This window comes from Emys orbicularis, chromosome 6 (genome assembly GCF_028017835.1).
Source record: "Emys orbicularis isolate rEmyOrb1 chromosome 6, rEmyOrb1.hap1, whole genome shotgun sequence".
Classification (NCBI taxonomy): domain Eukaryota; kingdom Metazoa; phylum Chordata; order Testudines; family Emydidae; genus Emys; species Emys orbicularis.
This window is the reverse complement of record NC_088688.1, coordinates 650351-675478: the sequence shown is the minus strand read 5'-3', so window position 1 is coordinate 675478 and position 25128 is coordinate 650351. Positions and strand designations below refer to the sequence as shown.

Here is a 25128-nt window from a genome sequence, read left to right as displayed (position 1 = left end):
CTGTCGGAGATCAGACACTGGGCTATATGGCCCCCTGGTCTGGTGCAGAAGGCAATTCCTACCTCCCTGGAAAGGGGAGGAGCCGACAAAGGAGGGAGTTTGAGGAGGCCAGGCCTGAGAGGGAGCAGGTTGCAGGCCCACTAGTGAAGCTCCATGGGCAGCTGCACTGTGCCGTGTTGACTGCTCAGACGGGAGACAGGGTGATGAGAAGCCGGCCCAGGCAGGGTGGAGATAGGGCCTGGGGCTGAGCCCAGCAAATGTGGGACGGCTGGGAACTCTTGGGCTGGGGCTGGGACATTGTGGGGCAGCCCATGGGGAGTGATGGGAGCTGGCTGGGCAGGCTGGCACAGTGATAGTGTGGTGACCCGGCGAGGCTCGGCTAGCTGTGAGCAGAGGCAGAGGGTAACCAAGACAAAAGGGGTCATTTTAAATGTTTAGATCTTTATAAGGGCGAACCCCAGGAGCATAAATAATACAGAACATTACCAAAGACTCACAACTGATACTAATAAACTAGAGGTTACCAACTCACTAAGCTTTGGGAGCGTGCAGTTAGCACCAAATGCGTTGTTATTAACAAGAACAAAAGATTAATCTGCAATATACTAGATCACTTCAGAGAAGAATCAGCTTGTCTTCTCCTTGTCAGTAAGTCCAGCTCCACTCTTGTCCTGTTCTTTGCTTCTCTCCTGCTGGAAGTGATCCTTTGATTTGCTGTTCCTGGGCTGTACCTAGTGTATCAGCATTGGAAGGGACCTCAGGAGGTATCTAGTCCAACCTCCTGCTCAGGGCAGGACCAATCCCCAGACAGATTTTTGCCCCAGATCCCTAAATAGCCCCCTCAAGGATTAAACTCACAATCCTGGGTTTAGCAGGCCAATGCTCAAACCACTGAGCTATCCTTTCCCCACAGTGGGGTTTGTCCATTAGTCACCTTGGAACTGTGTTCCGTCAATAGACGTTCAAACAGTCGTTCTCTCCCTTCATGTACTTGGGTGGGCTTCTCGCTTACTATTCTCAGGATCTGCTTTCCTCTAACACAGCTTTTTGATCACTTCCCTTTTTCGCCAATCATATTTCCTTTCCGTTTTTTCCCTTGATACTCGCTCTCCGGTACAGCTGTAGATCTTATTTTCCTGTACTTCCCTTCTCTAATAGCCACTGCTATACGTATATAGTGTATTTTTTTCTGCTTCTCCTACCAGAAATCAGGGGCTGGCCTTACTGGGCAGAGCAGGACAAGGCGGGGCAGGGGCTGGCTATGCTGTGTGGGGCAGGGTAGAGGCTGCCTCGGACGGGCAGGATGAAGCGTGGCAGGGGCTGGCTGGGTGGGGGCTAGGCAAGGCAGGACAGGGGCTGGCTGTGCTGGGTGGGATGGGACAGGACAAGGCACTAGATAGGGAGGGCTCTCAGTTACTACAGAGAATTCTTTCCCATGTACCTTCTGGTGGGTCTTGCCCATAGGCTCAGGATCTAACTGATCATCATATTTGTGGTCAGAAAGGAATTTTCTCCCAGGTCAGATTGGTAGAGACCCTGGGGATTTTTCACCTTCCTCTGCAGTCTGGGGCACGGGTCACTTGCTGGTTTGAACCAGAGTAAATGGTGAATTCTCAGTAACTTCAAGTCTTTAAACCATGATTTGAAGACTTCAGTAACTCAGCCAGAGCTTAGGGGTCTATTTCAGCAGTGGGTGGGTGAGGTTCTGTGGCATCCGACGTGCAGAAGGTCAGACTAGATGATCATGATGGTCCCTTCTGACCTTAAAGTCTATGAGTCTAAAGCAGGGCAGGGGCTGGCCGTGCTGAGAGGGGGGGCAGGACGAAGTGGGCCAGGAGCTGGTCATGCTGGGCAGGACGAGGTGGGAGTAGCCATGCTGGGTGGTGCAGGGCAGGACGCATTGGGGCGGGACTGGCTGTGCTGGCAGGATGAGGTGCGGCGGTGGCTGGCCGTGCTGGGAGGGGAGGGCAGGATGGGTCAGGGGTGGCTGTACTGGGTGGGGCAGGGCAGGATGTGCTTGGTGGGAAGGGTAGGCCTGGGTGGGGCGAGGCAGAACAGGGGCAGGCTGTGCAGGGTGGGGTGGGTGGGGCAGGATGAGCTGGGTGGGGCGAGAAGGGGTGGGTGGGGTAGGATGAGCTGGGTGGGGCGAGAAGGGGTGGGTGGGGCAGGGTAGGATGAGCTGGGTGTGGCGGGGGCAGGACGGGGCAGGATGAGCTGGGTGGGGCGAGAAGGAGTGGGTGGGGCAGGATGAGCTGGGTGGGGCAGGGTAGGATGAGCTGGGTGGGGCGGGGGCAGGACGGGGCAGGATGAGCTGGGTGGGGCGAGAAGGGGTGGGTGGGGCAGGGTAGGATGAGCTGGGTGGGGCGGGGGCAGGACGGGGCAGGATGAGCTGGGTGGGGCGAGAAGGGGTGGGTGGGGCAGAATGAGCTGGGTGGGGCAGGGCGGGGACAGGCTGTGCGAGGTGGGGCAGGATGGTGTGGGGCAGGGCGGGGTGGGGTGAGCTGGGTGGGGCAGGGCGGGGACAGGCTGTGCGAGGTGGGGCAGGATGGGGTGGGGCAGGGTGGGGTGAGCTGGGTGGGGCTGGGCGGGGACAGGCTGTGCGAGGTGGGGCAGGATGGTGTGGGGCAGGGCGGGGTGGGGTGAGCTGGGTGGGGCAGGGCGGGGACAGGCTGTGCGAGGTGGGGCAGGGTGGGGTGGGGTGGGGTGAGCTAGGTGGGGCTGGGCCGGGCGGGGTCTCTTGGGGGTCATTGGGACAAAACCAATGGGGGCGCAGCGGCTCCTCCCTGCAGGGCCCTGCCCATCCCCAGCGCAGGCCCGGCGCTAGGACCCCGTCGCCTCCCGGAGGGCGGGTCTGTGGCGCCGCCTGGCCCCATTCCCGCGGGGCGGGCCCTTGCCCACAACCAAGATGGCGCCGGGCTGGCTACACTCTGGGGTGGGACGTGGCGGTGCGAGTGCGCAGGCGCGGCGCTACCACAGAGCGTCAGCACAGAGCGTCTCCCTAAGGGCGGGGGGCGTCGCTCCGTCTTTCCCTCCCCGCGAGTCGCGTCCGGAGCAGCGCCGCAGCGGGACCCGGCTGCGCCCCAGGTAGGCCCGGCGGGGTCACGGCGCGGGGCTCGGAGGGGAGGGGAGGCCAGGCATGGGTGGGTGGATGGATGGGAGGCCAGGCATGGTGGGGTGGGGAGGGGAGGCCAGGCCAGGCCAGGCATGGGTGGGTGGGGAGGGGAGGCCAGGCTCGGGTGGGTGGGTGGGAGGGGAGGCCGGGCTCGGAGGGGAGGGGAGGCCAGGCCAGGCATGGGTGGGTGGGAGAGGAGGGAGGCCGGGCTCGGAGGGGAGGGGAGGGAGGCCGGGCTCGGAGGGGAGGCATGGGTGGGTGGGGTGGGGAGGGGAGGCCAGGCTCGGGTGGGCAGGGGGAGGCCAGGCATGGGTGGGTGGGTGGGTGGGGAGGGGAGGCCAGGCTCGGGTGGTGTGTGTGTCTGACGTGAGGTTTGCAGAGCGCAGGAGACGCACGTTGCAGGGTGATGATAAATCAGTGGCTGTGCAAGCCCTGAGCTTGGCAGGCAGCTGAGACAGACCAACGGACTCCGTGACTTGCAGGCTGAGGGGATGGGAGCTGGTGTGGGAGAAGGCAAAGTACCCCGCATCTGACCCCCAAGCTGCTTTTCCCTGCTGTTGCAGCTCCTAGACTACCTGTCTGCCAGGCTGTGTCACTAACGAATTTAACAGCCTGGCGGCTGGGATTGGCTCATTTTACTGACACAGCACAGCGGGACAAATGCCTTCAGCAGATACCATCCTCCCTGCCTGTCACTTCTGCTTCCGGACCGCCCCAGAAATTCTCTGACAGTTGTATGGACACTGAGCAAAGGGGCCTCTGGCCCCAGTGTGGGGCTGGCCTCCTATACCGCCTCCTCCCCAGCACTCTGCCGCCTGGTGTACGCACTGTTGCTTCCTGTTTTAGCTTCTCAACCATAGTTTGCTTCTTTCTCCCTGTGGGATGAGCAGGCAGCAGCATGGGGGTGGCAGTCAGCTGCACGTTGGCTGTAGAGTGAAGTTTCTCTGCTTTCCAACCCAGCCCTTACTCAGTGATGGCTCTGTCTGGCTCTGCTCAGTTGCTCAGACTGAGTCCAGTTCTCTTGCCATCTGTTAATTACAGTAACATTTGCATTAACAGGCCTTGCTGCAGGATGTAGTGGTTAGTAGGAAACTTGCGAAGGTCGAGGTCTCAAGCCTCTTCAGTTTCTGCAGAATCTGAGCTTTCATTTGCACCCCCGCCCCCCCCCCCCTCAGATTCTAGCCCTTCTCCGAATGCACTTGGGTGCCTGAGACTGCAGACAGGCAGCTCTTGGGCCTCCATGGCCTTGGCTACACTGGCGCTGTACAGCGCTGCAACTTGCTGCACTCAGGGGTGTGAAAATGCCCCCCCCCCGAGCGCAGCCAGTGCAGCGCTGTAAAGCGCCAGTGTAATCAGAGCCTGCAGCGCTGCAAGCTACTCCCCTCGGAGAGGTGGAGTACATACAGTGCTGCGAGAGCAGCGCTCTGAATTCCCGAGTGTAGCCAAGGCCTGGTAGTTCCCCAAGCAACCTCAGAGTGAGATTAACAAAGCCCAGGGCAGTTTCAGGGCTGCTCTTTGGGTTCCCATGGACGGGGGTCAGCTGGGGGGTAAGACTGATAGCTCTGGCTGTGCCACTCAAGCTTCCCCGACCAGTGGTATCTGCAGTGAGGGGGAACCCAGAAAAGGAGGCTGGGGGAGTAGTGGGGATGTCCCCTTGGAGCAGCCAGTTGGCCGGGGTGGTGGTGGTACAGCTCCTTTCTGCCAGGAGCTGGTGGTGAGGAGGAGGGGAGCTTTGAGTTGATCAGTCCCCTTCTAGCCAGAGATGAATCTGAAAGATGCTTCCAGTTAGAGTCCAGCTGTAACATGTGCTAGGACTAGCTGCACCTGGGGCAAGGGGTTGTGCTCCTACACCGCTCCTTATCCGTCTCTCCATGGATCTGTTAACCCTCTGCACTGGCTTTGTTGCTGGCTTCCCTTAGTTGTGCAGCCTGTCCCTGTCCCCCTCTCTCTGGCTGCAGTAGTGGCAGTGTTGGGTATGTCGTGCTAGGGCTTTGGCGTGGAGCTGAAGCGCGGAGCAGTGGAGCTGCAGCTGGAGCGGAGCCGGAGCACAGCTCCAAAGCCCTGTCAGACAGCGTCCCTTCTGTGTCAGGTTCTCGCAGGGGCCATGCTCCTGGGGGGCCCACCAGACTGCTGAATCTGCTGTCCAGGGAAAGGCCAAGGCTTCCCCTGGGCTGTAGGAGGCGGATTGGGGTTTATTCCCCCTCCCTGTCTGCTTCCTGCTCCGCTGGGCTGAGTCAGGCTCTGCTCACTGTTACTCAGTCTGGAGGAGATGGGGCTATGAGGAGCTGGACTCTGGCTGTGTGTGCTGGGTGGGGTGGGGCTTGCTGCCTCCTGCCAGGAAATGCAACACAGAGGCTGCCTCATTCATCTGTCTGCAGCTCGGGCTAAAGCTCAGTGACATCCCGCTCCCCAACCCCCCCCCCATCCCTCTTCTGGGAGCACAGTCCAGGGGGCAGCAGAAGTTACCCTCTCCTCCCTGTACTGGCTTGTGAAGGCAGCTCCACTGGAAGTGTCGCCTGGAGCTTCTGTCTCCCTCATGCTGCTGATTCCATGCCTGTAGGGCAGGGTTTTGTGGAACAGGTTTGTCTGCTGCAGAGTGCCAGAAGGGGAGGGGATAGGGCAGCTGAAATGGCCTGGGAGGTGATAGCTGTCCTCAGAGGGAGTCCTGCAGCTTGCGTTGGCATGCACAGTGTGGATGCTTATGGGAGGCTCCTTTGGGGGGGGGGGGTGGGGAATGGAAGCGGAGTTCTGGGGAAACTTGTACTAACTTTGGCATGCAAAGTGCAGAACCCTTCCCAGAGCTGCAGGCAGTAGGAAAGTGTGTGGGCAGGTTGTGGCGGGGCACTGTGCCTCAAGGAATGTCTGTTAACATTAATGCCCATTGCACGTGGGTGAGATGACTCTGTCCCCTGTTTCTCTGTGGCGTTCAGCTGAGAACTGGTTACTGGATGCCGTGTGTGTATCTGCGTCCTGACCCAGCTTTAATCCGTTGGATGGAAACATTGGGTTGCCCTTCTGTCTTGGTTCCCCTGCTGGCTGAATTGAAGCTGCTGCAGCTCTCTGGGGTGAGGCCTGGGTGTGTGGTACTTCAGGTCCGTTCTAATGGTGTGTGTATGTGGGTAGCTGATGGTCTCCAGCATGTGTGGGTGGGGGGTGTATGCATGCTGTGGGGAGGGGCATTGCCCGGTTCAGCTGGGCCAATCTCAGAAACAGTGCCTGGGTCGCTTTGCCCTCTGACTCTGCACCTTCTCTTGTGAGGGGGCGTCATTTCTGAATGACCCTTGAGTACTCAGGGAGGGAGCAGTGGTTTTTTTCCTGGGAGGGGGTGTAGAGTAGGGAGAAGTGGTGTGGGAACATGGTTCCGAAGGTGGTAGTGGGCTCTGCCTCTCCATCCCTGGACTCAGCCCCAGCTGGTCGTTGTTCTGAGCACTTGAGCGATGTAACTGTTTCTGGCTAAAGATGTGATTAATGGATGTGCACGAATGATCTAATTGGGCAGCAGGGCCAGGCAGCCGTGGTGAGCTAGGCACTTTCCATCTTTAGTAATTCTCGCGCCCTGTGACTCTTCCTCCAGGTTCCTCGCTCCCTCCTCCTGAGTTCACAGCTCTGCACTGGATAAGGCTTCCTGGGCACATTCCAGATGCTGAGCTGTAAAACCAGTGGGGTTTACTCCACACCTCCCAGGAAATCTCTCGCCTGCACGAATATCCTGGTGACCGGCTGGATGGCCTGTCATGTTTCACCCCGCCTGTGGCATGCCTGACCTGCTGCTGGCATGGCTAAATTGGGTCACTGAGCTAACGAACCTGTATCTTTGTGAGCACTGTCATCACTTCCTGCCAGGGATTGCAGGGTGGGAGCTTCAATGGGGCACCCACTTCCAACGGGGCTTTAGTGCTGGAGTGAGTTTGTCCTGAATCCATCCCTGCTGGCAAGTGTCTCCTCTCGGGCACCGATTTCTCCCGCCATGGGGACTCCACACCCTCTCTTGGCAGCAGTACGCTTCTGAGAGATACAGAGTTTCTTTGCTGAAGGCAGCTTGCTTGGCTGCATCAGCTGGTGACTACCTGGGGATGTCCCCGGCCCCTGGAGCTGCTTTCTCAGTGGTGAGGTAGGGAAACTTATCTCTGCAGAAAGAGCAGCAGGGAGGGACCCAGACTGCCCTGGAGAGACTGCGGGGTCCCTGTTGTACAGAGCCCCTGAGGGACAGCATCACCTCTACACGCTGCTGTTTCGATGGAGGTGGGTGGGGTGAGAGGGTTTGGTGATGAATTGAGACATTAAAACTTAACCGTGGGAGTCTCCCTGAAAGGAAGGTGGTGGATGCCCCAAGCTGAGGAGCCAATTACGCCTCCCAAATGTGCCCTTATAGCCTTGATTTGCTGCACAGGATTTGACAGGGTCTCTAGCTTGTTACAGTTACTCTGAATGACAGACTCCGGGCCCTGGGGCTGGGTGACGTGCATCTCAAAGGAAGGGCCTGAGGTTGCCAGAGTGGTGGATGTTATTTCCACATGGGAGGGCCAGGGCAGACATGTCAATCTGTCACTAACCGGCTCCTACCCAGGAAGATGCTGGCTGGAATAGCAGAGGCAAACTTGCAAACATTTGCTCTTCTTTGTTGTACACGGATGTGGTCAGTTCAGCCAGCTGCTGCTATCACCCTGCTCAAAGTCTCCAGAGCTGCACTTTCCTTAGGAGCAGAACTGCTGTCACACGTAGGCACAATCTGCCCCCCCAGCTCCCTCAGGGCACTCTATAAGGCTGGTCCTGCAGGGGCCCACTGTGCTATTTCAGGCATCCTTAGCCGTTGTCTGCACTGGCAGTTATGGGGAAGCTAGCAGGGTTACAGTGCCACTGGTGGGAGTGCAAGTGCTAATGGGAACAACAGGCGTTTTTACCAATCCAAGTAGCATCAGGCAGTGTGGTGATAAACACTGGTGGCTGGTGTACGCGGGCATGCCCACTATTCCTAGCACCAGGGCTAGTGCAGAAGTGGGAGAGGGGCTCTCTGCATCACAGCATACCTGTGAAATCGAGTGAGCTGACTGCTATCCAGGGCAAGACATGTTCAGCGTTGTCACTTCGGAAATGCCTACACTGCACATGTAGGCATACCTGAGCTAGCTGTGATCAAGGTATCACAAGTACCAATACCAGCAAAACTGGCAGCATGGACTTCGGGGTGGGCTAGCCACTGGAGTAAATACCCAGGGTCACGGGCGGACTTGCGCAGCCTGCGCTGAACTTCACTGCTGTTAGTATTCAGGGTAGCTAGCTTCAAGCCAGTTTGGGTGTGTCTACACATGCTGCGGTCACACCTCCCATCGCAGTGTAGGCAATCCATAGTTCAGGACTTCATCGTGACTATGCTGACTGGTTAGTCGTGGTCAGCATCATGAGAGTTTGTGATGGAGCATGCCACACCAGAGTGTACACTATTTGAATTGAATTTAGTGATCACGTGTTCAGAGAGGATGCATGCAATTAGTTTAATTTCCAGCTGATGAGATTTGGTGCATCACTATTTGCATCTTCCAGGCAGGCTCTGTGTTCAGCTGGTTTGCAGAGTGATCCTGGATGTGATGGAGATGAGGGAAGGATGAGCTTCCAACACTGCCCATCGCTATAGCTTGTCACGGCACCAAGCACCTCTAGAGCTTCCTAGCCCCAGCAGGAGAAGCACCTTTGGCCCTTGTGCCAGGACTCCAGGATGCCTGCTCCTCCTGGTGCGTTTTCCAAATAGCCACTCAGCCCCTTGGACAAATATCCAGATATTCAGGTGGAAACTGGGTTCCACGTGCACTTTGAAAATTGCACTTTGGGGATGGAGATCCTAGTTTTGGAGGGGGTTCAGCCTAACAGATGAGCTGCCAAAACAGGGGCTGGGAATGAAGGGACTCCCATCCCTGTTAACCTCAGTGTCCCCTCCAAGGGACTCTCTGAAGTTCACATCTACCCTGCTGTGGGATCAAAACAAAGGCCCTGCTCGCTCCTGTGAGACTGAGGGCTGCACTGAGCATGTTCGACAGCTGCTTCCCCTCCTGTAAAGTCTTGGGGGAAGCTATTATCCTTCCTCTGCAGGACAGTCCAGGAGAGCAGCCTGCCCCTGCTTCTGGCATGCTGGGGGTCCAGAGCTCTCTAGATAGTCCCATCTTGGCTACACATTGACACACAAGCCCATACAGTCAGCACCTGTGGGCCCATGAGAGATCCCATGTTAGTGCTGGTGCCCATTCCCTCCTGGAAACGCAGCAGGAACCAGAAGAGTGGGGAGGAGGGAGGCTGATGGCTCAAACCTGAAGAAATTCCCACTGTTACTGGGGAAGCCTTAGCGGCTGCTAGAGAAGAGGAGAGGGCCCATCGTTGGGCTAAGGGCCTTCCCAGGGTGGTCAGGTATCTTGCTGGTGCCATGAGTTCAGAGTCACAAGTGTGAAATCCAGGGATGGCAGTGGCAGCAGGTCTGTCTGGGATAGGAAGGGTTAATTTCCATAAAGAACAATAGCCGCATCTGTGTGGGCACTCAGCAGGATACAGCGTGAGAGCAGCTCTGACTTCCATCCGGCTTGGGTGCGCAGGCTGGCTTAACCCAGGGTCAGGAGGAAGTAGCATCCCTCTTTGGTAGCACACAGCTGCATGTCGGAAGCCCCCCACCCCTCTTGGTGCTAGGCTGGCCATAGGTCTAAACCTGCGTGGCAGGTCCCGTCGCGTGGATGGATGCAGCCTCAGGTGGTGGTGGGAAGCGAAGAGTCTCACCCTGGGGTTGGAGACCACCTAGGTGCTCTGATCCTGGCGAGGCTGGGGTCTCACACATGGGCCGCAGGCAGGGAGAGCCTGGACTCCCACCTCTGGCTCAGAAATGCCATCTTGGGGAAGCAGGATGCAGAAAGGTCTATGTTGTGCTTGGTCCCAGATGGGGATGGCAGCTGTTATAAATACCCAGCCAGTTGTCTGGTGTGGCTTTGATCCCCCATTCCCCAATAAGGGGAGCTGTCCTGATGAAAAGAGCAAGGAGAAGCTGGGAGGTGGGGCTCCGGTGGGCAGGGTCTTGTCTTGCCTGTAGGGCTGCTCTAATGGGACATCCCTTCGGGGCTCAGGCTGCTCTTGGTGTTTGCTTTTCTTGGGGTCTGACACACACTGCTGTTTGGAGCCAATTCATAGAAGATTAGGGGTGGAAGACGCCTCAGGAGGTCATCTCGTCCAACCCCCTGCTCAAAGCAGGACCAATCCCCAACTAAATTAGAGCTGCCCAGCTCCGCAGGAGGCGCGGCTCCTGTCCTGTGCATGGTGCACTGGCGCCTCGGGGGTTATTTATAGCTAGCACTGTCAGTGCCCCCTTCCCAGCCTGGCAGCGTTTCCGTTTGGGCCTTTGGAGGGCTGGGGGCCTGAGGGAAGGTGGCTGCGGGGGGGGAGGGTGCCAGAAGCAGGTCATTTTGGAATATGATCTAAGCGCTGTAAATGATCTGGGTACTCTGCAGTCCCCTCGCCGTTGTTTGTGGGTATCTCGCTAGCACCAACAGAGTTGTCTTCTCCTGTGTGTGAGGTACTAGCCCCGTGGCTGGCTTATGTGACTGGCCCAAGGTCACACCGGGAGTCCGTAGCAGAGGCCGGAGTAGGACCCCAATTTCTGGGCTCTCCTCCAGTGTCCTGGCTCTGCTGCCTGAGTGCCAGTCTTCTCCCCCCCACCCCTCTGCTTTGGAGCTGGCACCAGGGAGCTGGGGGGAGGAGGGGACATTAGAACTTCCCTCCCCTTTCCCTAGCCACGGGACAGGATTGCTGGCTGTGAAGATCCAAACTTGCTGGATTCCTGCCCTTCTGAGCCCAGGAGGCAGAGTCTGGCTCTCAGTGCTGGTGTTAGCGCTTACCCTGCAGAGTGAGGGGCTGGGATTCACTTCCACAGCGGGAGCCATGCTGGCCTTCCCTGGTCTCGGCGTGCAAGGGGGGATCACCGCAGGACTCTGCCTGGCAGTGGGGCTGGCTGGAGCTCTGACAGCCCAGGACAAAAGGCTGACTGTGCCCAGAGGAGAGGGTACATAACTCCAGTTCTCCCCCATCAGCTGGGGTGTGTCTGTCACGCTTGTGGTCTGAAGTGGGAGCTCTGGCCAGAGCTGGTGTCACCCCGGACAGAATACAGCTGTAACCCAGAAAAGGGGAAATGCAGGGCTGGTTCCTGGGCTGCAGTCGCAAGGAGAAAAGGCTGTGAGCTGTCCTGCACCCACAGCGTGTGACTGTGCTGGCTGCTCCCATGGGCCTTTTTCAACGACTTATGGACAGTTGGGGGGGGCATCATTCTAAAGAACAAGCTGTCACTGCCTGGGTGTGGGGAGCAGAGTGCCCCATGGAGAGCCCAGGAACCCCCCCGCCATGGGATGTCTGGGGGGGGGGGCACTTAGTGAGAGGAAATTTTTGACTCTGTTCCTTCTGTAATTCATCTCATGACTTTCCAGTTCCGCTCTGCAGTCTCCTCTGTCCCCTGCCATGGCGCCTCGCTCAGCTGCTCAATGAGCTCCCTGGGGCCTGGCTCCCTATCCCGTAGGCTGTTTCCTTGGCCCTTTAAATCTGCCCAGCAGGATGTTTAAATGCTTGGACTGTGGCTTCATCCCTGCCTGTTAATTCCATATTTGGTAGCAGTCATTGTTTACTCCTTGTCTCCTCTCCCCCTTTCTTGTCCTTGCTGGGGAAGGGAGTAGGGGGAGGGGACATTTTTTCAGTCATTAATGTTGGTGAGTCGGCTGGTTTCCTGATAAAAGGGGCTGGAGGAACCTGGAAGGGTGAGAGAGGAAACAGAAAGGATTTCAATAGCAGAGGGAAAACAGATTGCTCTAGAGCAGGGGTCGGCAACCTTTCAGAAGGGGTGTGCCGAGTCTTCATTTATTCACTCTAATTTAAGGTTTTGCGTGCCACTAATAAATTTTAATGTTTTTAGAAGGTGTCTTTCTATGTCTATAATATATAACTAAACTGTTGTATGTAAAGTAAATAAGGTTTTTAAAATGTTTAAGAAGCTTCGTTTAAAATTAAAATAAAATGCAGAGCCCCCCAGACCAGTGGCCAGGACCCAGGCAGTGTGAGTGCCACTGAAAATCAGCTCGCACGCGTGCCATAGGTTGCCTATCCCTGCTCTAGAGTAACAGCACTGAACTGGCTGCTGCTCCCAGCAAGAGTCTTGTCAAAGATAGAGCCAGGCGGCGCTGTGGCTTGTAGAATGTGTCTTGGGCTGAGGACTGGGGGGAGTTGGGGGGGAGTGGGTCCTTTGCCCCTGTTCCCAGTGCCATTAAGGATATACTTTCATTTTTTGGTGGGGGGAGCAGGGAAGACTCCAACTCCTGGGGAACTCCATCTTCCCCTTTCAGGTGCCACTCACTGGGCTTCATTCCTGCTTTGCCATGCATCTGCATGGGCCTTGTAAGGCCATTGCCTCTGGGCAGCATCTGCTCGGAGCCAAAGGCACCCCTTCGCAGCAGGCCACCTCTCCAGCTGCCCCAGTGGCTGAGTGGGGTCCTGGGTGGGAGGTCCCCTTCAGCAGGATGCACCCCTTGCCACCTGAAGCTAAGGAGGAGGTGTGCTTTGAAACACTCTGTTGGGCCCAGCTGGCCAAGTGCTGAGTGAGGGTGGAGCTTGGAGAGAGGCAGGTAGGTAGCCAAGCCTGTCAGTGGGAGGGACTCGTCTAGGGATCCCTAGCATGCTGAGTGTCTAATACCTGTGCCCCATTAGCCCCGGGAGTGTTAACAGTGACACCTGCTGCTGCTAATAGCTTCATTGTGATGGCCTGTAGGGGAAATGCCCGCTCACTTCTTCCCTGGCCGGCCTGACTCCTGGCCCAGTGTGTGCGCAGGGCTCTGTCTCCCACAGCCCGCTGCCAGGCTTGCAGAGCAGATTCTGAGGGTATGTCTATACTACCGGCCGGATCGAGGGGCAGCGATCAATCCAGCGGGGGTCGATTTATCGTGTCTAGTCTAGGCGTGATCAATCAACCCCCGAGCGCTCTCCCGTCAACTCCTGTACTCCGCCGCCGCAAGAGGCACAGGCGGAGTCGACGGGGGAGCGGCAGCAGTCGATTCACCGTAGTGAAGACACCGCGGTGAGTAGATCTAAGATACGTGAATAACATAGCTGAAGTCGATGTATCTTAGATCGATTTCCTCCCCCCCCCCCCCCCCCCAGTGTAGACCAGGCCTGAGAGTGAAGCAATGGCTAAGGGGGCAAAGAGTGGCATGGCTAAGTGATAAAAATGCCTAAGCCAGGCCTGTGGGATTCAGTCTGGCTGTGGTGAGGCGAGGCGCAGACCCCTCTGCTTGTTTGCAACTCGCCCTGACTGCTGCTTTGTGCGTGCCTTGTTAGTGTTTTGGCTTTAAAAAAAAAAAAAAAAAGATAGGGGGGAGGGATAGAGAATAAGATGGAGAATATCTTATTGTCCTTCTATAAATCCATGGTACGCCCATTCTTGAATACTGTGTACAGATGTGGTGGTCTCATCTCAAAAAAGATAAACTGGCATTAGAAAAGGTTCAGAGAAGGGCAACTAAAATGATTAGGGGTTTGGAACAGGTCCCATATGAGGAGAGATTAAAGAGGCTAGGTCTTTTCAGCTTGGAAAAGAGGAGACTAAGGGGGGATATGATAGAGGTTTATCAAATCATGAGTGGTGTGGAGAAAGTGAATAAGGAAAAGTCATTTACTTGTTCCCATAATATAAGAACTGGGGCCACCAAATGAAATTAATGGGCAGCAGGTTTAAAACAAATGGAAGTTCTTCTTCACACAGCGCACAGTCAACCTGTGGAACTCCTTGCCTGAGGAGGTTGTGAAGACTAGGACTATAACAGCATTTAAAAGAGAACTAAGCCACTCATGGACTTAACCTCCATGAATTTATCATTAGCCAGGATGGGTAAGGAATGGTGTCCCTAGCCTCTGTTTGTCAGAAGGTGGAGATGGATGGCAGGAGAGATCACTTGATCATTACCTGTTAGGTTCACTCCCTCTGCGGCACCTGACATTGGCCACTGTCGGAAGACAGGATACTGGGCTGGATGGGTCTTTGGTCTGACCCAATATGGCCCTTCTTATGTTCTTTAGTTCGCTGGACAGCATGAGCCTAGTGCAGCTCCTAGGTGCCCTGGTGTTGGAAGGGAGTGGGGATCCCCATTTGTCATGTGCTTCCTGAGCTCCCCCATGCTGTTCTGAGTGGGGGGCTCTAGTACACCCCAGTCCTGGTCTGCCCCTCTTGTGACTGTGTGCTAGCTAGTTCCTGCCAGCGCTGGGCAGCAGATGCTGCTTCAGCCGCATGCACATGTGCTCTCAGGCCCCGTGAACCCCACTCCCCTATGCCTTGCTGTGTCCTGGGTTTCCTGCGCTTTCCCTAGCCAGGGCAGGGCGCTGACAGACAGCTGACAGACACGGGACTGCTCAGCAGTTTCACCTGTCCAATTATACGTTTCTCTTCAGCAGAATGCTTTAGCCCTTTCAAGCCACTATCAAGGACTCCTGTGCTCTGCTCTCCCTCCCCCCCCCCATTTGCATAGGGATCCTTGGGATGCTCATCTCTCCCCAGCTGCATGCTGACCCATGGCTGTGTGTACAGCCCGTTGGGAGGAAGCATGGGGCACAGCTGCTGGGGGCTCTGCACCCTAGGAGCTGGTTGGGAAGCTGCATCTGTAGAGAACCCCTATGATTATCCATCTCCCTGACGTCTCTGGCTCCAACCACAAATACGGTTGGAGCTGCCACTGGAATGTGAGCCTGTCAGCAAAGCGCAGGCTCCCTGCATGTCTCCTCAAGTGAGGCCCAAAGCCGCTCTACGCGGGGGAGCTGGGGGAGGGGTCTGGTATGTGGAGAAGCGGTTCTGAGCTGTCACTTGTGCTGCTCAGAAATAGCCAGGCACCTAAATGAAGGGGAGCTGGGAGTGTGGCATGAATGTACTTGGGCTGTTTGTACTGTGGGGCACTAAGACACCCCAGTTGGGAGTGGGGCCGAGGTGCTGAACACCGTACAAAGATAGTCTGTGGCCTGGAACGTGTACTCGGAAGAGGGGCAGTGGGGGAGACAGCTGAGGGTGGCAACAGGCACAGGGCTTGATAGTCCTTTTTCTAACGCGTGTGTGTGTATACACCCTCACACAGGCACTTCTGCTTTTAGGGTTAGTCGTGGTGGACTAGCACCCACAGCTGTGATCAGGGATCCATTGGGCTGGCCGCTGCACAGACAGTGAGACTGTCCCTGCTTCAAAGAGCTCAGTTTAAGTCAAGACGAGTGTAACAGCCAAAAGAGGTCAGAGTGGAGTAGCAGCCATTGGAACAGGTCCTTGCACCGACTAGCCAGGGACCTGCTCTCTGCCATTTTCGTTTGTCTTTTGAATGAGATATAAGTAAATGAAGTAGCTATTGACCTTCCCTCTGGCCATCTTGCTTGCCATAAACCCCTTTAAGGGCTGCCCAAGCGGTGGGGCGGCTGGCCTCAGGGTGCTGGGGCAGGGCCAGGACACAGGCTGTCGGGACTTCTTCACTGATAATGACACCAGAAGTGACACTGGGTATCTGAGTGTCCGTGGAAGAGCCCAAACAGGATATGACCCCCAGGGCTGAGCACTGTCCCACAGGGAGGAGAGGGTGGTACTAACCTGGAAGAGTCCCTTGCAAGACCCCTTTGGGGATGCCTGGTGCACGGCTGAGCCCTGTCCCATGGATGAGTCCATGTTTGCACACATCAGTTTTGGATGTAGGTGTCAAATGCACAAAATAGATGCAATGTCCGCTCCATGCAGAGGGTAAGTCCTGTTCTCTCCATCTCCTTGTTATATTGTCGCCTTCCCCCATGCCACCTCACCTCATCTCTGGGGCAGGTGGGGTGTGTTTATGGGGTAATCACTTTCAGACACAAGATTTAGAGAAATAGCTTTTCACTCTTTGAGAAAGTGACTGATATCTTTGTCCCTGTTAACTCAAAGCCAGCGTCTGACACACACACACACACACACACACACACACACACACACACACACAATAAGTCAGTCTGCAGTGAGAGCTGGTGCATAGCACTGCCTTTGCTAATAAAGCAGAGAAGACAATCTAGAAATGTTTTGAGGTCATGCTCAATAGTGCGTGTCCACATTGTTATAACTTCTGCAAGTCCTGGCATAGGAATAGGGTGACCAGATGTCCTGATTTTATAGGGACAGTCCTGATATTTGGGGTTTTTTCTTATATAGGCTCCTATTACCCCCCACCCCCATCCCGATTTTTCACATTTGCTGTCTGGTCATCTTACATGGGAAGAGAATGCAACAGAACTAAGGTACAGTATTTTCACAGTGAGACTAACCATTGGAACCAACTACTACTCCTGGGGGCATTCTGCACCAAAAAACTAAAAATTCTGTGCACAATATTTTAAAATTCTGCATATTTTATTTGTCAAAATAACACTATATAATCATGCCAATTTCAATTATTTTGGTAATTTATTTCAAAATACCTGTCACCAAGTATGTTTGTAACAATATATATAGAGAGAGACACAATTCCCCCATGATTAGGGCCCTACCAAATTCACGGTCCGTTTTGATCAATTTCACGGTCATAGTATTTAAAAAATAATAAATTTCATGATTTCAGCTATTTAAAGCTGAAATGTCATGGTGTAATTATAGGAGTCCTCACCCAAAAAGGAGCTGTGGGGGAGGGGTTGCAAGATTATTGTCGGGCGGGTTGTGATATTGCCACTGCTGGCAATTCTGTGCTGCTGCCTCTAGAGCTGGGCCCCAGTCAGCAGCTGCCGCTCTCCGGCCGCCCAGCTCTGAAGGCAGCAGTGCAGAAGTAAGGCAGGGTATGGGATTGCCACCCTTACTGCTGTGCTGCTGCTGGCGGGACAGCCAACAGCCACGGCTCTCCGGCCACCCAGCTCTGAAGGCAGCACAGAAGTAAGGGTGGCAATACCTTGAACCTCCCCCCCCCCCAAAAATAACCTTGTGACCCCCCCCCACAACTATCTTTTGGGTCAGGACCCCCAATTTGAGAAACACTGGTCTCCCCTGTGAAATCTGCGTAGTATAGGGTAAAGGCACAGAAAACACCAGATTTCTTGGGGGGAGACCAGATTTCACAGTCCATGACACATTTTTCATGGCGGCGAATTTGGTAGAGCCCTACCCATGAATAGAAAGTTCAAGAAACCCCTATGACAACCCAGTTCCTGTTTCCCTGTCCTCTTCTCTCCTCCTACCCCCCCCCCCGAGCCCAGCCAAGGGGCCAGACACCCACAACCCTTCCGAGAGCCCAGCCATGGTGCCCCCCCCAGCCAATACACCCAAACCCTTCCCCCCCAGAGTCCAGCCGTGGTCCCCTCCACTCCAGACACTCGCACCCCTGACTTCTCGGAGGCCAGCTACAGGGATCCCCCAGCCCAGACACTCTCACCCTCTACCCTCCCAGAGCCCAGGGATCCAGAGGGAGAAACAACCTGATGCTGGGTCCCAGGCTTGCACGGTGTTTCCTGCGCGCTGCCTCCTTCCTTCAGGGCATGCTGGGAACTGCAGCTGGTGGGAACCTTCCAGTTCCCTCCCCCTGCCAATCGCCGCCCTTGTCTTCTGTTTGCGAGCTGGGCTCTGCTGGGTTCAGCAGCCCCTAGTGGCAGCCAACATCTCTGCAGCCGCTTTCAGCGGGGCGGAAAGGAAATTCTGCACGCACATTAATTTCTGCAAAATTTTGCATTGTGCAGTGGCGCAGAATTCCCCCAGGAGTAAACTACCCTCGTAAGTGGATTCTCCATCTCTTAGGCCTGGTCTACACTAACCCCCAAATTCGAACTAAGGTATGCAACTTCAGCTACGTGAATAACGTAGCTGAAGTCGACATACCTTAGTTCGAACTTACCGCGGTTCAGACGCGGTCCACACGCGGCAGGCAGGCTCCCCGTCGACTCCGCGGTACTCCTCTCGCCGAGCTGGAGTACCGCAGTCGACGGCGAGCACTTCTGGGATCGATTTATCGCATCCAGACCAGACGTGATAAATCGAACCCGGAAGTTTGATTGCCAGCCGTCGAACTACCGCGGTAGTGTAGACCTGGCCTTAGTGTCTTCACATCCAGATGGGATGCCTTTCTGGAAGAGCTGCTTTAGTCAAACATGAGTTATTGGGTTTAATAGAGCGGTAGCTAGGTAAAATTCTCTGGCCTGTGATGTGCGGGGAGCCAAACTAGGCCACAGAAAGAGCCTGGAGAGATTGATGAGGCAAATGGCTGCAGTTCAGGGAAATTCCAGTTCTGCTGCCTCAGCTTTACAATTCTGAGCTGCAAGTAGTAAGTTCCTTGAATCTGCACAGAGCTTCTAGATGCTGCAACGGTGAAAGCTCTTGCACTTCGACAGTTACAAACTCTGCTAAATTGATGCAGGGTTTCTGTAAGAACATCAGAACGGCCAGACTGGTCCAGACCAAGGGTTCACCTAGCCAGGATCCTGTCTGCTGCCAGTGGCCAGTGCCAGGTGTCCCAGGGGGAATGAACAGAACAGGCAATCATCGAATGATCCATTCCCTGTCAGCCACTCCCAGCTTCTGGCAATCAGAGGCTAGGGTCACCCAGAGCACGGGATTGCATCCCTGACCATCTTGGCTAATAGCCATTGATGGACCTGTCCTCCATGAACTTCTTTTCTTTGAACCCAGTTATAGTTTTGGCCTCCACAACATCCCCTGGTAACAAGTTCCACAGGGTGACTGGGCATTGTGTGAAATATTTCCTTGTTTGTTTTCAACCTGCTGCCTGTTAATTTCATTGCGTGACCCCAGGTTCTTGTGTTATGTGAAGGAGTAAATAACACTTCACGTATAGATTAAGTGATAGCAAACAGATCAAAGCAGATTGCCTAGTAAATAAACAAATCCGCAAACTGAGCTTAACATACTGGATAGGTAGGATGTGAATTAGCAAATTCTCACCCTGAACGATAAACAGGCTGGCAGATTCTTAAGGCACACGCTGCCTTTGCTTTGCAGCTTGGGTTTCCCAGGATTTTATACAGGATGGAAATCATTTTAGCCTGGACCATCAGTTCTCCCAGTTCAGACTTTGTTCCTCAGGTGTTTCCAGGTGTGGTGTTGTAGAGAGAGTGAGGCCCCATCATGATGCCATTTCCCCCTTTTATATCATCTTCCCCTTGCTGGAAAGCTCTTTTGCTGTGACCTGGGTCAAAGGGTTCTCAATGTGTAGTGCTATCTCTGAGAGGTTTCTATTGTATGCAGTTCGTGGGGTGATCCTTCTGCTTGTGTGCATTTCCTCCATGAGCCATTAACATTGTTTGGCCTTTTTACTGATGTACCTGAAAGACCTGGATTAATAATAATATCTCGTAATGTCTAGTAAATCAGACTTTTAGAGTACCACCTCACAAGGAATACCTTGTGCAAAACATATCCTAATTATATGACAGTGGTGAATAAGGGTGTGCCAGGATGTCACACTTATTACTGTTTAATTTATCAATTTGTTCCCAAACATTCTCTGGCAACTCAGTCTGGGACAGTGCCTCAGATTTGTTACCTAAAGAATGGTTCAGGTGTGGGATTCTCCCTCACATGCTCTGCAGTGGAGACTGATGCAAAGAATTCATTCAGCTTCTCCGCAATGGCCTTGTCTTCCTTGAGTGCTCTTTGGACACCTCGCTGTCCAGTGGCCCCACTAGTTTTGTCACGCTTCCTGCTTCTGATGTACATACAATTTTTTTTGCTATTCGTTTCTGAGTCTTTTTGCTTGTGGTGTACCATGCACATAAAATGGAGGTGTTTATTGTATTTTTACCTTCTACCGCTCTGTCTACGGAGGCTATGAACATTGTGGCTCTACTGACGAGTGTGTAGTTCTTGGCAGTTACAAGCCATGTCTATGTTCGCTGAGTATGTGTCTGCCGTGCTTATAAAAAGCTCTGGTTGGACAAGGGAGCCAAGCTATTCAGTCTGTAAATGTGCAGTCTGTCAGATAACTTCCTGTAAAGAGAGTTCTAGCCATTTGTTCTCTTTTTTCACCCATCCAAACAAGAGTTGGGAAAGAACGTTCCAGAGCTGTGTCTTTTCCAAGTAATTCAGGGTTTTCATAAGATAATCTGGTATTTTGCCTTCCATGGGAGTTATTAATACACTAAAATAGTGAAATAAATGACTTGATGGTTTGTATTCATTTATTGTGCAATGGAGCTGGGTGTGCCTAAAGACAAACAATCCAACTACAATGTTAGTTTATTTTTTTCATCCAAACCCTACCCCAGTGTCCTTGTCTCCTAAAGCAGATGACTAAAAATATATCCACCACATTAAGATTTTGTTCCCAGAAGCCCTGAAATGTTCTAGGTGCTTTCCAAATTGAAAAGACTCTACCTAAGAACAGTAGACTGAACAGCAGTAGAACATCCTATCAGTCAGTTCGGGAAGGTGGAAGTGGCAATGCCCAAAGTAGCCAGCAGTTCGTTAACACTGCTTTTTTCCCTTTACTGAGATACGTAGACTATACCCAGTCATTCATTGGCCTTGCTCGTATCATACACTTCAGGGTTCTAAAGTCTTCATATTCACGGTGTGACTAGCCATCTGGCAAAACGTCAAGTTTCATTGCAAAAACAAAATTAAGGAAATTCCAGAACCAAAGATTTTAAAGAAGTTTAAATAAGAAATTCACTAAATGTTTTATTGCACCCAAGTGTCTGACAATGAGAAAGTTGTAGTTAGTGCTCCTCAAACAACCTTAACTCTGCTGCTGTGTCCCAGCCCAGTCGCGGCCTGTGAGCCAGCAACATCGCTCTGGCCCCCAGCCACTTTACCCTTGATGCAGTTGCAATATAGGCTTCAGACCCTCAAAAACGCAGGTTTGATGCAAGGAAACAAGCCCCATGATTTGTGACTCGCTTCAGAAGCATTGTTACTTCTCAAACATGAAATAGTTGCAAACATTGTCCCCAATGAAAAGCTTGCAGTTTTGTCAGTAAAACACAAACAGCCTGCTAACTAGCTAGGCCTCTTATGCTTTTATCTGCCCTTTTACCAGGTTTTTTCTTTCAGCACCTAGCCCAGTACAAACTTTTGTCCAAACACATCAGGACTTTTAAAAATTGACAAAATTCAAAGTTCAACTGTCCTCTTTTCTTTTACTTCTACAGTTTCCCACGATTTTGATGCTATGAACTGTGACGCCAGTTGCTTCATAAAGATAGGCTGGATGTGATGGGATCCCCAGGGTACAACCTGGGACTGTGGGAACGCTGTGCCCCCTTAACACTCCAGCCTGGGCTGTCTCTCTCAATGCAATGACAAGCAGCATGTGGAGACCCACACCCAGCTAAGTTGCCTCAGTGCTCTCTAAGCCAGTCATAAATTATACAGAGAGAGGCACCAGCAACTCATCGCAGAAATATACCATCTTACACTGCTCAAGACTCCCTTAGACAGTGCAAGCTCGTTAATTAGTTAACCAGTCCAACAAAAGGTAGGGAAGTGCAACCGCTCTTGTTAACCTGAGCTGAGATTCTCTAAGCACGTCAACCAAAAACCACACTGTTTTAGGGACAGTAACTCCTCACTTAAAGTTGTCCCAGTTAAAGTTGTTTTGTTGTTACGTTGCTGATCAATTAGAGGACGTGCTCGTTTAAAGTTGCGCAATGCTCCCTTATAACGTTGTTTGGCAGCTGCCTGCTTTGTCCACTGCTTGCAGGAAGAGCAGCCCGTTGCAGCTAGCTGGTGGGGGCTTGGAACCAGGGTGAGCCGGCAGCTCCCCTAAGTTAGGGTTACCATATTTAAAAAATAAAAAAAGAGGACACTCCACGGGGCCCTGACCCCGACCCTTTCCCACCCGCCCTCGCCCCAACTCCGCCCCTTCCCCAAAGTCCCCACCCTAACTCCGCCCCCTCCCCTGAGCACCCCGCATTCCCCCTCCTCCCTCCCAGCCACGTGAAAAGGGTTGCCTCAGCGCTACCGGCTTCACGGTTTGCCGGCCAGCCCCCAGACCCTGCGCCCCCGGCCGGCGCTTCCCCAGCGCAGCGGAGCCCGGGAGGGGAAGCGCCCAGCCGGGGGTGCAGGGTCTGGAGGCTGCCCGGCAAACCGTGAAGCCGGTAGCGCTCGGGATTCGGGTAGCCCCCATGCTGCCGGACCCTGAGCCCCCGGCCGGGCGCTTCCCCTTCCGGGCTCCGGCGGCTGTGTGCTCCCTGAACTCCTGGGCTCTGTAAGCGCCGAGCTGCCCGAGCGCTACCGGCTTCGGGCAGCCCCCATGCCTCTGGACCCTGCACCCCCGGAGCCCGGGAGGGGAAGTGCCCGGCCGGGGGCGCAGGGTCCAGAGGCATGGGGGCTGCCCGAAGCCGGTAGCGCTCGGCTCTTACAGAGCCCAGGAGTCAGGGAGCACAGCAGCCCCCGGCGCCCGCTCTAAGGTAAGCCAGGGAGTATTTTTCCCGGACATGTTCGGCTTTTTGGAAATTCCCCCCGGACGGGGGTTTGATTACCAAAAAGCCGGACATGTCTGGGAAAAACCGGATGTATGGTAACCCTACCCTAAGTTCCCTGTGCGGCAGCCACCCAGCAGGCTATCAATTGCCAGGCAGTTCAGATATCCCTCCCCTCGCTGCTGTGTGCTGCTCCCAGGAGCCTCCTGCTTGCTGTGCAGGGGGTTGGGAAGAGAGGTGCTAATGTCAGGGTGCCCACTCCCCCCCCTCCTGCCCCTCTGCTCCTGTACCCCATCTCCACAGAGATGGCTCAGGATGAAGGGAGCTTGCTGGCAGCAGCTGCTCTCTCAACTTGCTGATCTACTTAAAAAGGCAATGTACTTAGAGTGGGGTCAGCGTACTCAAAGGGGCAATGCGCATCCATCTCTCTCTCTCTCTCTCCCTCCCACACACAGGGTGTGTGTCTCTGTCTGCCATTCTGTCTCCCCTCCCTCCATTCCTGCTGCCTTGTAGAGTATGAGGCTACATTAACAACAACGTGTTAACCCTTGAGGGCTCAGCCAAGTGCTAGTTCATCATTTAGCAGTAAGGCATTCCCTGGGAAATATCCCACCCTCTGACTCCACCACCTCAACCAAGCTTCACAATCATCATTGCTGTGTACAGTATTAAATTGTTTGTTTAAAACTTATACTGTATATATATGTGTATATATAGTCTGGTGAAGAAAATTTCCCTGGAACTTAATCCCCCCTATTTACATTAATTCTTATGGGGAAATTGGATTCGCTTAACATGGTTTCGCTTAAAGTTGCATTTTTCTGGAACATAACTACAATGTTAAGCGAGGAGTTACTGTAAAATATAAAACCGATTAACTACAGAAAGATTGTGATTATAAGTATAGACAGATCAAAATTGGTTACATAAATAAAATCGCAGTCTAAATTCTACAGACTAAGCAAGATTTGAATCAAGCAATTTCTCACCCCACTGGATGTTCCAGGCAGTTGACAGTTCTTATTACACAGGCAAAATTTCCTTCTCAGCCTGGTACCAATCTCCCCAGTTCAGTCTTTGTCTTCCAAATCATCTTCCAGGTGTTGAGATGGGGGAGGAGAGAGGCCCTGTCGTGATACCATCGACCCTCATTTATACTTTCTCTCCAGGTGCTAGAAAGACCCTTGCTGTGACATGCAGGTTAGGTAGCCCCCATTCATAGAATCATAGAAGATTTGGGTTGGAAGAGACCTCAGGAGGTCATCTAGTCCAACCCCCTGCTCAAAGCAGGACCTACCCCAACTAAATCATCCCACTGAGGAGTCTCTGGGAGAGTGGATTCTTCTTGATGGGCCATCAATGCCTGTTGGGCTGGTGCTGATGTAAATCTGCCTTGTCAGTTGCTCCTTTGTTGCCACTGAAAGGCTAGCTGTGGGCACTTCTCACTTATTACATACTTCAGTATCAAACCTATAGCAATACTTCATAACTTCAGATAGAATGGTAGCACACACAATTCAACAGGATAGTAATGCTCAACAGATCATGACTTCTCAAATGATACCTCACAAGGCATACTTTGTACCGAACATATCAATCCTATCACAGTGGTGAATATGGGGGTTCCAGGGTGCTATTTTGAGGTACAGTGTCACATTGGGGTTCTAATTTCTAGAACTTCAATTTTAGTAAGTGCTAGGAGAGAAGAAAGGAGCTCAGGATTATGTTCCCTCCACCAGGTTTTAGTCTTTCCTCCCTCTTCAGGGCTCAGCACATGTCCATTTATCCTGGGATGGTTCCAGTTTTGTTAGCTAGAGCAAGCCTGATTTCCGTGGCAAATTGTAGTGGTACGTCATCCGCCTACAATCGATCAAGTCTCGGTGAAACCTCCTTCGGTTGCTTTTGTAGCTGTAGAGCCTCTCTGTAGAGTCCCTGGGTGTGTAAAACTCAGGCTGTGTTTTGATCAAAGTCATTCCTTCTCTGGGTGCATCATTGTATCATGTCTCACATTCAGTCATCCATCTTGGGCCAAAGCTACAAGTTAATGCTTTAAATTTTTAAATCTTTCCTCACTTGCAGGAAGTAGTAGAGAGCCTGCTGGCTTAGGTCTGTCTGGAGAGAGAGATCCCAGGTGTGGTGGTTCTGTCATGTTTTAACTGCTTGTTTGGTGCTGTGCTGAAGGTGATGCTCTTAGCATAAAAGCATATGCGTATCTGATCCAGCTCAAGTCTTACATGTTAGTGACACTCTGTACCTCAGGGGAACACCCAGCACCCCCATGTTCATCCTTGTAAAATGATTGTGTGGTATCCAATGCAAAATTTCTCAAGTCGGGTGTCTTCGGAAGGCTCATGATGTACTGAGCATTGTTGTTAACAGTGATGTTATGGGTTATAATTTCATGTATGTAGTTATGAGGCTGAAAATGTATCCTCATGGCTTAAAGCAAGCCCAGACAAAAACTCTCCAGGAGCAGAGGGGCAGTTCACACCTCATCAGGGCAGGTATGGGACAAATCCAACCCAGCCTCATAGGAACAAAGGACGCTGGCCTAGGAAGCAACAAAAGAATCTGTTAGACTCTCCAGGGAGTCACCCCCCCTT

At 53.4% G+C, this 25128-nt stretch overlaps 1 protein-coding gene across 1 annotated transcript in view; it reads left to right on the top strand.

The window, feature by feature from the left end:
* Positions 1-2991: 2991 nt before the first annotated feature.
* TLN1 (talin 1) overlaps positions 2992-25128 on the top strand; it is a 157888-nt gene continuing 135751 nt past the window's right edge. The window contains exon 1 of the mRNA XM_065405943.1: positions 2992-3084. The gene's annotated coding sequence lies outside the window, so the exon portion shown is untranslated. The remainder of the gene's footprint in view (positions 3085-25128) is intronic.